Genomic DNA, 10,980 nt, shown 5'->3' on the forward strand with positions numbered 1-10,980 from the left:
ACTGTCACTGTCTGTTTCTAGTCCCTGGCACGTCAAGGCTAACTGGGATTTCTTAATTTGTGAATGGTCATATATCTATTTCTTAGTGCTGCGTTAAGGGATGCTGATTATTCTTACTGCAACTTCATAGTAAATTTACAGAGGAAGGGTTTTTCAATCACGTACCGCAGGTTTAAGAAGGAATAGGGGCATACAAGGTACCACAGCAATAAGTCTGGGATGGATCTCTTGCACTGTTAGAGATCTGAAAAATGTATAAAATATGTATTCTAGTCCTTGAAATGTATGGAATACAGAAATGCTAGCTCTCCACAGTTTCCTAGGGAACCAAATTTGCTTTAAAAATGTCAAAAAAGTTGCTTCATGGATGTTTGCATACTCACTGTTTCTAATTAAATTTATCACATTAACTTTATCAAAAATATGCTGGATACATTTGCAAATAGATTTTTTTGCACATAGAACCTGTTTTTATACACAAATGTAAAATTATTTAATGAGTAAACATCTGTCACCAATTCTACTAGGACACTACAGAAAATACCATTTAAATGGACAGACCATTCCATTCTCAGATTCATTCATTTTTGCTGGGCAATTTGGTGTTATTGTAGAGAATGAGAGGGGTAAACCGCGACCAGTGCACTAAAGAAATGAGAGTGATTCAGCCAATCGTGGGGTCAGCAACCTTGGCTCTCTTGATGTTTTGGAACTAAATTTCCCATGATGCTCAGACAGCCTAAAGAATGTCTTAGCATTATGGGAAATGTAGTTCCAAGACATCTGGAGAGCCAAGGTTGCTGACCCCTGAGCCAAATAGATAGGAAAGAAATGAGAGAGGGTAAGAGGGGTTTAGTCAGTGGCTGCGACTGACTTAATATTAAGGCTGTGATAGTGAAAAAAGAGTCGGTATGACCAACCTATGGCAGAGACTGGCCCAGGAAAAGAGGTGGAGAGGGGCTGGGCTAGTACACTGTGGGAAGAGGGGGCTGTATAGCTGTATATGGAGTGGATTAGAACCCAGACAGGCAAATTGCAGTGAAAATCAGTTGACACTTCTATGTCTACTTGATTTCTATCAGTTCTCAGGGATGACTTGTAAGGAAAAATATCAAAGTAACAGGGCAACATGTGGATTGGCAATGATCTGGGCCTGCAATGACTCAGTCCGCCTTCTCCAATCTATATCAGGTCTCTGAAGGTACACTGACAGCATTTTATGTTAAATTAATTCTTTACCCATGAGGGATGGAACAGTATGAAGAGGGGCATTTGTGCACCGGAATGAATATCCAATCCAATGTCCTTAACTAGACCCATGTGGCACTATAAGCACATCAAGATCAAAAGATTTATAGGAAGGACTACATTCTATCAATCAATGTGCAAAATATATGCAATAATAATAAATGTTTATACAGAATACCCTGGAAGTTCTTACACTTTTCATGCACAGCTTTTTTTTTAAGTGAACGCAATATTTATAATATAGGAGACAAAAAACAGAGCGTGACTCCGACTCAAGGTAATTTATTAAATAAAATAGTGCAGCAATAGTGTATATGTTGATCAGCGCTGGTGTTGAGATATAAATAACAACTTAAAGTACTAACAAGATATCTCCACTAGTACCTATGAATAATTATAAATATAGTATAAGCAGCAAATAAACAATAAATCAAAATTAGAACACGAAAAAGCCTCTATACATTTACCAGCCGGTGTATGCTTGGTAAGATATGCAGAAATATGAGTCTGTGATGTTAAGACTCCATAATCATATGTATCACATATAGTTCCTTGTAGTCTAAAGTGCAGCCGAATTGAAACCGGAATCTCCTTATCCGGTCTGAAGCAAGGACATCTGTAGAAAGAAATAAACACAGCGCAGCTCCGACTCAAGGTAATTTATTTTAAAACAATCAAAGTGCACAAAACAAATGATTACACTTACTAGAAGTAGAGTTAAAATAAACCTTCAGTGTTGGTAATGCGTATGTACAGTCCTCAGAAATCCAAAAATTAGGGTGCCGCAGACACAATGCGATGATCGACTAGTCCGAACAAGAATCCCCGGTGGAGCAGTGAGAGTCTGTGCGTTACACGCACGTTCCAAAACGTCAGGCACATGACCTCAACGCATTTCCCCAGAATGACGGTCTGGCTTTTCTCAAGAGGAAAGGGACTATTCATTTCCTCTTGAGAAAGCTAGACTGTTGTTCTGGGGAAACACATTGAGGTTACGTGCCTGATGTTTTGGAACGTGCGTTTCCATATTGCTTTGTTGACATTTCTTTTTTCAAATTTTGCACATGCTGTTTTGATATAAATTATCATAGTTCTGTTTTAACCAAATCACACAGGATAATTAGGTTAGATCATCAGCACCAGAGCTATTCATTTGTTTGTTTCTTTGCAATATTTATAATTCTGCATAGGCTGGGCTGTTTTGACCATGCAATATTAAAGGGACAGTCCACTACAGAATTTTTATTGTTTACCTCTGTCAATACCTCTTCCTTATTTCAGTTATTTCGACAGACTTGCATTTTAGCCAATCAGTGCAGACTCTGGCCGAGATTAGGAAACAGTAGATCAATCTGTAGCAGGGTCATGAAGCACAGGGAGAAACCAGAAGAATAATCCAAAGCACAGATTCAAGGGTCAGCAGCCAGGTAATCAGCCAGGAACAAGTGACACAGCAAAGTGGCAGGCAAGAAGCAAAGTCCAGGAAACAAGTCAGGGTCACATCACAAAAGGGAAGTAAGGAACAAGAACGCCATGAAGATCATCAAGGAATAACCTAGTGCCACATAACATTCACAGGAGTATGTAGTACTCTCTATAGGTGTCTTACATACTACTACATGTAAAAAGTAGTTTGATGGTAAGTAGCAGATTTTAATAGGGAGGACCCTATAATATAGCTAAATTGATTTGGGCAAATAATTTAGGAGAAAATCACAATCTATTGACTATCAGCTCTCAAAAATTACTTTTTTTCGGAATGGCCGAATTTGGAGCAGAGTTTTTGAAAGTGACTACAATGCAATAACGTATTGGTAGTTAAAAACAAGCTATCGCAAAGACATTGTCACAGAAAGGCCCCAAAAAAGTAGTTTTCAAGTGTTAAAGGGACAGTCTAGTCAAAATTAAACTTTCATGATTAAGATAGGGTATGCAATTTTAAACAACTTTCCAATCTACTTCTATTATCTACATTGCTCAATTCTTTAGATATCCTTTGTTGAAGAAATAGCAATGCACATGTGTGAGCCAATCACACAAGGCATCTATGTGCAGCAACCAATCAGCAGCTACTGAGCATATCTAGATATGCTTTTCAGCAAGTGATATCAAGAGAATGAAGCAAATTAGATAATAGAAGTAAATTAGAAAGTTGTTTAAAATTACATGCTCTTTCTAAATCACAAAATAAAAAAAATTGGGTTTCATGTCCCTTTTGTTAACTGACAGTCATCAATCTCGCTGCTCATCGGCTTCTTCGCAGCTTTCTTGATAGCCTGTCACTAGGCACCCACACTAAACTATACTGTTTTACCCCCTATACCGCTGCTCCCGGAGCCCCCCGCACCTAAATAAAGTTTTTACCCCCTAAACCGCCGCTCCTGGACCCTGCCGCAACTCTAATAAATGTATTAACCCCTAAACCACCACTCCCGGACCCCGCCGCCACCTACATTATACCTAATAACCCCTATCCTGCCCCCCACTACACCGCCGCCACCTATATTCGAGCTATTAACCCCTATCCTGCGGATCCCGGACCCCGCCGCAACAAAATAAATTGTTTAACCCCTAAACCGCCGCTCCCGGACCCCGCAGCCACTTACATTATACCTATTAACCCCTATCCTGCCCCCCACTACAACGCCGCCACCTATATTCAGGTTATTAACCCCTATCCTGCGGATCCCGGTCCCCGCCGCAACTAAATAAATAGTTTAACCCCTAAACCGCCGCACCCGGAGCCCATCGCCACCAACATTACATTTATTAACCCCTATCCTGCCCCCCACTACACCGCCGCCACCTACATTAAACTCATTAACCCCTAAACTGCCGCTCCCGGACCCCGCCACCACCTATATTAAACTTATTAACCCCTATCCTGCCCCCCACTACACTGCCACCACCTATATTAAACTTATTAACCCCTATCCTGCCCCCCTATACTGCCGCAACCTATATTAAACTTATTAACCCCTATCCTGCCCCCACTACACCGCCGCCACCTATATTAAAATTATTAACCCCTATCCTGCCCCCCTATACCGCCACCTATATTAAACTTATTAACCCCTATCCTGCCCCCACTACACCGCCGCCACCTATTGATCGGAACAGCCAATAGAATGCAAGCTCAATCCAATTGGCTGATTGGATCAGCCAATCGGATTGAACTTCAATCTGATTGGCTGATTGAATCAGCCAATCAGATTTTTCCTACCTTAATTCCGATTGGCTGATAGAATCCTATCAGCCAATCGGAATTCGAGCGACGCCATCTTGGATGACGTCCCTTAAAGGAACCGTCATTTGTCGTTCAGTCATCGGTTGAAGAGGATGGCTCCGCTCCGGATGGATGAAGATTGAAGACGCTGCCTGGATGAAGACTTCTGCTGGATGGAGGACCTCTTCTGCGCCACTTAAATGAAGATTTCGGCCCGGTTGGGTGAAGACAGCTCAAGGTAGGGTGATCTGCAGGGGGTTAGTGTTAGGTTTTTTAAGGGGGGATTGGGTGGGTTAGAGTAGGGGTATGTGGGTGGTGGGTTTTAATGTTGGGGGGGTTGTATTTTTTTTTACAGGTAAAAGAGCTGATTAGTTTGGGGCAATGCCCCGCAAAAAGCCCTTTTAAGGGCTGGTAAAAGAGCTGGTTACTTTGTAATTTAGAATAGGGTAGGGCATTTTTTTATTTTGGGGGGTTTTATTATTTTATTAGGGGGCTTAGATTAGGTGTAATTAGTTTAAACTTCTTGTAATTCTTTTTTATTTTCTGTAATTTAGTGTTTGTTTTTGTACTATAGTTTAGTTTATTTAATTTAATTTAATTTTAGGTAATTGTAATTAATTAATTTAATTAATTTAATGATAGTGTAGTGTTAGGTTTAATTGTAACTTAGATTAGGATTTATTTTACAGGTAATTTTGTAAGTATTTTAGCTAGGTAGTTATTAAATAGTTAATAACTATTTAGTAACTATTCTACCTAGTTAAAATAAATACAAACTTGTCTGTAAAATAAAAATAAAACCTTTGCTAGCTACAATGTAACTATTAGTAGTTATATTCTAGCTATCTTAGGGTTTATTTTACAGGTAAGTATTTAGTTTTAAATAGGAATAATTTAGTTAATACGAGTAATATTATTTAGATTTATTAAAATAATATTTAAGTTAGGGGGGTTAGGGTTAGTGTTAGACTTAGGTTTAGGGGTTAATAATTTTAATATAGATGGCGGTGGTATAGGGGGGCAGGATAGGGGTTAATAACTTTAATATAGGTGGCGGCGGGGTCCGGGAGCGGCGGTTTAGGGGTTAAACAATTTTAGTTGCGGCGGGGTCCGGGATCCGCAGGATAGGGGTTAATAAGTTTATGTAGGTGGCGGCGGTATAGGGGGCGGCAGATTAGGGGTTAATATGTATAATGTAGGTGACGGTGGGGTCCCAGAGCAGCGGTTTAGGGGTTAACATGTTTATTATAGTTGCGGCGGGGTCCGGGAGCGGCGGTTTAGGGGTTAATAAGTTTATTTAGTTGCCGCGGTGTAGGGGGGGCAGATTAGGGGTGTTTAGACTCGGGGTACATGTTAGGGTGTTAGGTGCAGACATCTCCCATAGGAATCAATGGGATATCGGGCAGAAGCGAACATGAGCTTTTGCTATGGTCAGACTCCCATTGATTCCTATGGGATCCGCCTCCTCCGGGATTGTGGCGAGCGTACCTGGGAGTAGTTTGATAACTACCAAAAGTAGTCAGATTGTGCCGAATTTGCGTTCTGAACATCTGGAGTGACGTAACCATCGATCTGTGTCGGACTGAGTCCGGCGGATCGTAGGTTACGTCACTATATTCTACTTGTGTCGGGCTGTAGGGCTTGATAACTAAGGCGAATCAGCCTCGCCACAAATACGCTGCGGAATTCCAGCGTATTTGCGGTTGACGGCTTGATAATTAGAGGCCTTTGTATCCATATGAATGCCATATGTATCTTGGCAGGATTGACAGACTTCTATAGGCACTTCAGGACACCTAAATCTACAAACATGATTTTAAATTTCATATCTAAATGTATTGATCACTAGCACTGTTGCAATTGTCACTAACAGAACAGGCGTTATTACATTGTGTTTTTACAGGAGATTGCATAATCGCCACTTTCAGAGTTAAATACTGCAATCACTGCTCTTCATATAAATGCATCTATTAGCTTGTTGGTATGCGCAGATGGTGCACTGTTTTTTTATTGCTTTATGTGTATTTAACAACCTTTACAAGGATTGTTTTTCTAAAAAAAATATTTGCTAGTGTTTCTTAAAGTCTAAATTCCAATTTTGTTTAACCCCTTAAGGACAAGGACATTTTTCAATTTATTTCCCTTAAAGGGACAGTTTACACCAAAATGTTTCTTATTTAAAAAGATAGATATTCCCTTTATTACCCATTCCCAGTTTTTGCATAACCAACTCAGTTATATTAATACACTTTTTACCTCTGGGATTACCTTGTATCTAAGCCTCTGCAGACAGCCTCCTTATCTAAGTGCTTTTGACAGACATGCAGTGTAGTCAATCAGTGAAGACTCCTAAATAACTTCACGGGAGTGAGCACAATGTTATCTATATGACACACATGAACTAACACTGTCCAACTGTGAAAAATGTTCAAAATGCTCTGAGCTAAGAGGTTGTTTTCAACAGTTTAGAAATCAGTTTGAGCCTAGCTAGATTTAGCTTTTCAAAAATACCACCAAGGGAACAAAGCAAATTTGATGATAAAAGTAATTTGGAAAGTTGTTTAAAATTGCATGCCCTGGGGGGCGGAGCTAACCGCCGACATGGATGGCTGCATTCCTACAGAGCTCCTGACCCAAGACTCTCAAAAAGGAATATAAATATCAAATCCGCCTGCCTGAAGTAACTAAAGTAAAGTCCTACTTAGTGGGGATGCTATGTGATCGAGTTTGGGGAACTACAAAAGCCTCTTTATGCTACTGCAGGTCCTAATATGAGCAATCAATGAGGGGATCTTGGAGCCGGAAATATTCAATATGGCGACTTAAGCATTGAACAGATTGGTGCAGAGAGATCAACGGAATAAGTTGGAGCGAGTCTGACACAGAAGACAGCTGCAGTAAGTTGAGGTGGAGCTGCCCGCATATACTACAGCACCATATGAGTGGCTTTGTGCACACAGCGGGAGGAATCGTCGCAGCACTTACAAGTCTATGACCATTCTCCAGACCTCTGCTGTCCCATTATGCCTGGGGGAGGCTACGGAGCACCGCCACTCAGAGTTGAAACCCGAATGTCTTACACCGCTGTCAGGGACCTCCTGGTGGCTCATGGGAAGAGGATCTGCGAGAGACTTGATGCTCTCATTAGTACTGTACAAACGGCGCACACGCGGAATGACAGCGTGGGAGAAGAGCGCACAGAAGCACAGGAGCCGCAGAGAGCCACAGTGCCCACAACTTCACAGGTGCGTCCCTCGCCATTGGCGCTAACAGATTTAGGCCTTAGACCGGAGCCTCACTCTCTCTCGACTGACACGAGTGGCCTGCACGCACGGAGGGAGACAAAATATAACCGCTTGTACATGGCGGTGGACACCCCAAAGCGCTACAGCGCTCACGCATCTCCAGACTCTCCCCTATCAGTCAATAGCATGGCTCTTTTATATCTGTTTGTCCTGTTCTCACAGGGCCCTGGATTGCCTATCTGTGCCAGCATAAAAACCGGAGTAGGGTGAGAACCGGGCAGTAGCAGCGGATACCAACTGGGTTGCAGCAGCGTTTTGCATACTCTGCATGCTTCTTCTTAAGTTTGATATTCGGACCCATTCACTAACTATACTATGATTTAATATTCTGCATTTATGAAGAATATAACTGATTATTGTGCAGATTGAGTACTTGATTTCTGGACATTGCAAGGAATATATGACTCTAGGTTTGCCCAGTTTATTACGAGGGTTGCTTTGATATCTCTACATTCCTCCCCTTCCTTTTTTTTTTCTTGCATTTATTAGCGATGTATTTTAGCTTCCACTCTGTTCATTCAAAATGATTATGAAGCGTGTTTGATAATTTCAATATTACTTGAAAAGCTAAATATTGCTCTTACTCACATATTTTGTCTACTTGCATAGGATAGTACCTACATCAAATATTCCACTTTATGACAGGTGGATATCTGTGAGTTAGTTTCTTTTTGTGCCTATACGTGTCTCCCCCCCCCCTCTGTACGTAATAACAGTTTATTTGAGTTACTGCCCTTCATGTTCATGTTGTCTCTGCAGCCTGTTTGTTAAATGTACTTGTTTTCTCTAATGCAAAAGTACTGCTCTATACACATAACCACAGGGAACAGCTATTTATTGCTTAGATGTGTGATTGGGGAAGGAAGTACAGTGTAGGGCCATACATACATAAGCTAGCCACCTAGTTACCATGACGTGCAGGGTCTATGTTTAATTGCAATGCTGGAGGCTGGGATAAATGCTTTGCTAGGCAGACCATGAACCTCTTAATGCGGAGGAAGCTCTCCTAACTCTGCGGCCATTTTGGGTCTATTATCTTTTTCACATACCTAATTTCCCCAACGCCGAGCTGTCAGCGGCCGGGATAGTAAGGCATATACACTATTTTTCTACATAGATCATAGGGGATTAACACGACTCCTTTAGATAACTGACGATTGACTAATGATTCTGTCCCTGTGGTTGAGTTTTCTCTATATTTGCAGACTGTACTCCTATTATGATAGTACTCTAGATGATCACTACTTTATCTACGATCATGAGTGTTCTCCAGAGACCCTTGATTTTATTATAGAATGTTGCTTTTAGTGAGTTACCCGATTGCTTAAGCTTTATAAAGTAAAAAAACCTGAGGTACCTGTGACGGGATCCAAGAGCGGTCCCTTTACTCTATTATACCTTCCCCTTTCTTCGGCAATGCTTCTCCATATAAGGTCCAAGAGTGGCCTTTAGAGTTTATAGGGAAGGTTAACTTCTATATAGGCACTGTATATGAATATGTCATAGAATGTTATCACGTAATGTAATACAATATTCACTGTTTGTTTGTGATGCTTGTTTGCCTATCCTGAATACCTCAATAAAAAATATATTTAAAAAAAAAAAAAAAAAAAAAATTGCATGCCCTATCTGAATCATGAAAGTTTAGTTTTGACTTTACTGTCCCTTTAAGGACCAGGGCTATTTTTACATTTCTGCGGTGTTTGTGTTTAGCTGTAATTTTCCTCTTACTCATTTACTGTACCCACACATATTATATACCGTTTTTCTCGCCATTAAATGGAATTTCTAAAGATACCATTATTTTCATCATATCTTATAATTACTATAAAAAAATTATAAAATATGATGAAAAATGGCAAAAAACACACTTTTCTAACTTTGACCCCCAAAATCTGTTACACAGCTACAACCACTAAATAGTTTCTAAATTTTGTCCTGAGTTTAGAAATACCCAATGTTTATGTGTTTTTTTGCTTTTTTTGCAAGTTATAGGGCAATAAATACAAGTAGCACCTTGCTATTTCCAAACCATTTTTTTTCTTCAAAATTAGCGAGTTACATTGGATCACTGATATCTGTCAGGAATCCCTGAATATCCCTTGACATATATATATATATATATATATATATATATATATATATATATATATATATATATATATATATATTTAGTAGACAACCCAAAGTATTGATCTAGGCCCATTTTGGTATATTTCATGCCACCATTTCATTGCCAAATGTGATCAAATAAAAAAATCACAATATTTAGGTTTCTCACTGAAATTATTTACAAACAGCATGTGCAATTATGGCACAAATGGTTGTAAATGCTTCTCTGGGATCCCCTTTGTTCAGAAATAGCAGACATTTATGGTTTTGGCATTACTTTTTGGTAATTAGAAGGCCGCTAAATGCCGCTGCGCACCACACTTGTATTATGCCCAGCAGTGAAGGGATTAATTAGGTAGCTTGTAGGGTTAATTTTAGCTTTAGTGTAGTGTAGTAGACAACCCAAAGTTTTGATCTAGGCCCATTTTGGTATATTTCATGCCAACATTTCACTGCCAAATGTGATCAAATAAAAAATAACGTTTACTTTTTCACAAACTTTAGGTTTCTCACTGAAATTATTTACAAACAGCTTGTGCAATTATGGCACAAATGGTTGTAAAGGCTTCTCTGGGATCCCTTTTGTTCAGAAATAGCAGACATATATGACTTTAGCATTGCTTTTTGGTAATTACAAGGCCGCTAAATGCCGCTGCGCACCTGGGGTTGCCACCTCAGCCATGTCTTCCTGGACACTTATGAGTTACACATGCTGCAGGGTGTGCAGGGAGGAACATGTATTGTGTTTCTGGACAGCACTATTCATATTCCTCCCTGCACACCCTGCAGTATGTGTAACTTATAAGTGTTCTGTATTTTAAGGGACAGGTGGCAACCCTATCACCACACTTGTATTATGCCCAGCAGTGAAGGGGTTAATTATGTACCTTGAAGGGAGCTTGAAGGGTTAATTGTAGCTTTAGTGTAGAGATTAGCTTCCCACCTGACACATCCTACCCCCTGATCCCTCCCAAACAGCTCTCTTCCCTCCCCCACCCCACAAATGTCCCCACCATCTTAAGTACTGGCAGAAAGTCTGCCAGTATAAAAAAAAAAAGTTTGTGTATTTTTTAATAAAATAAAAAATTA

This window comes from Bombina bombina, chromosome 6 (assembly GCF_027579735.1).
Source record: "Bombina bombina isolate aBomBom1 chromosome 6, aBomBom1.pri, whole genome shotgun sequence".
NCBI lineage: Eukaryota > Metazoa > Chordata > Amphibia > Anura > Bombinatoridae > Bombina > Bombina bombina.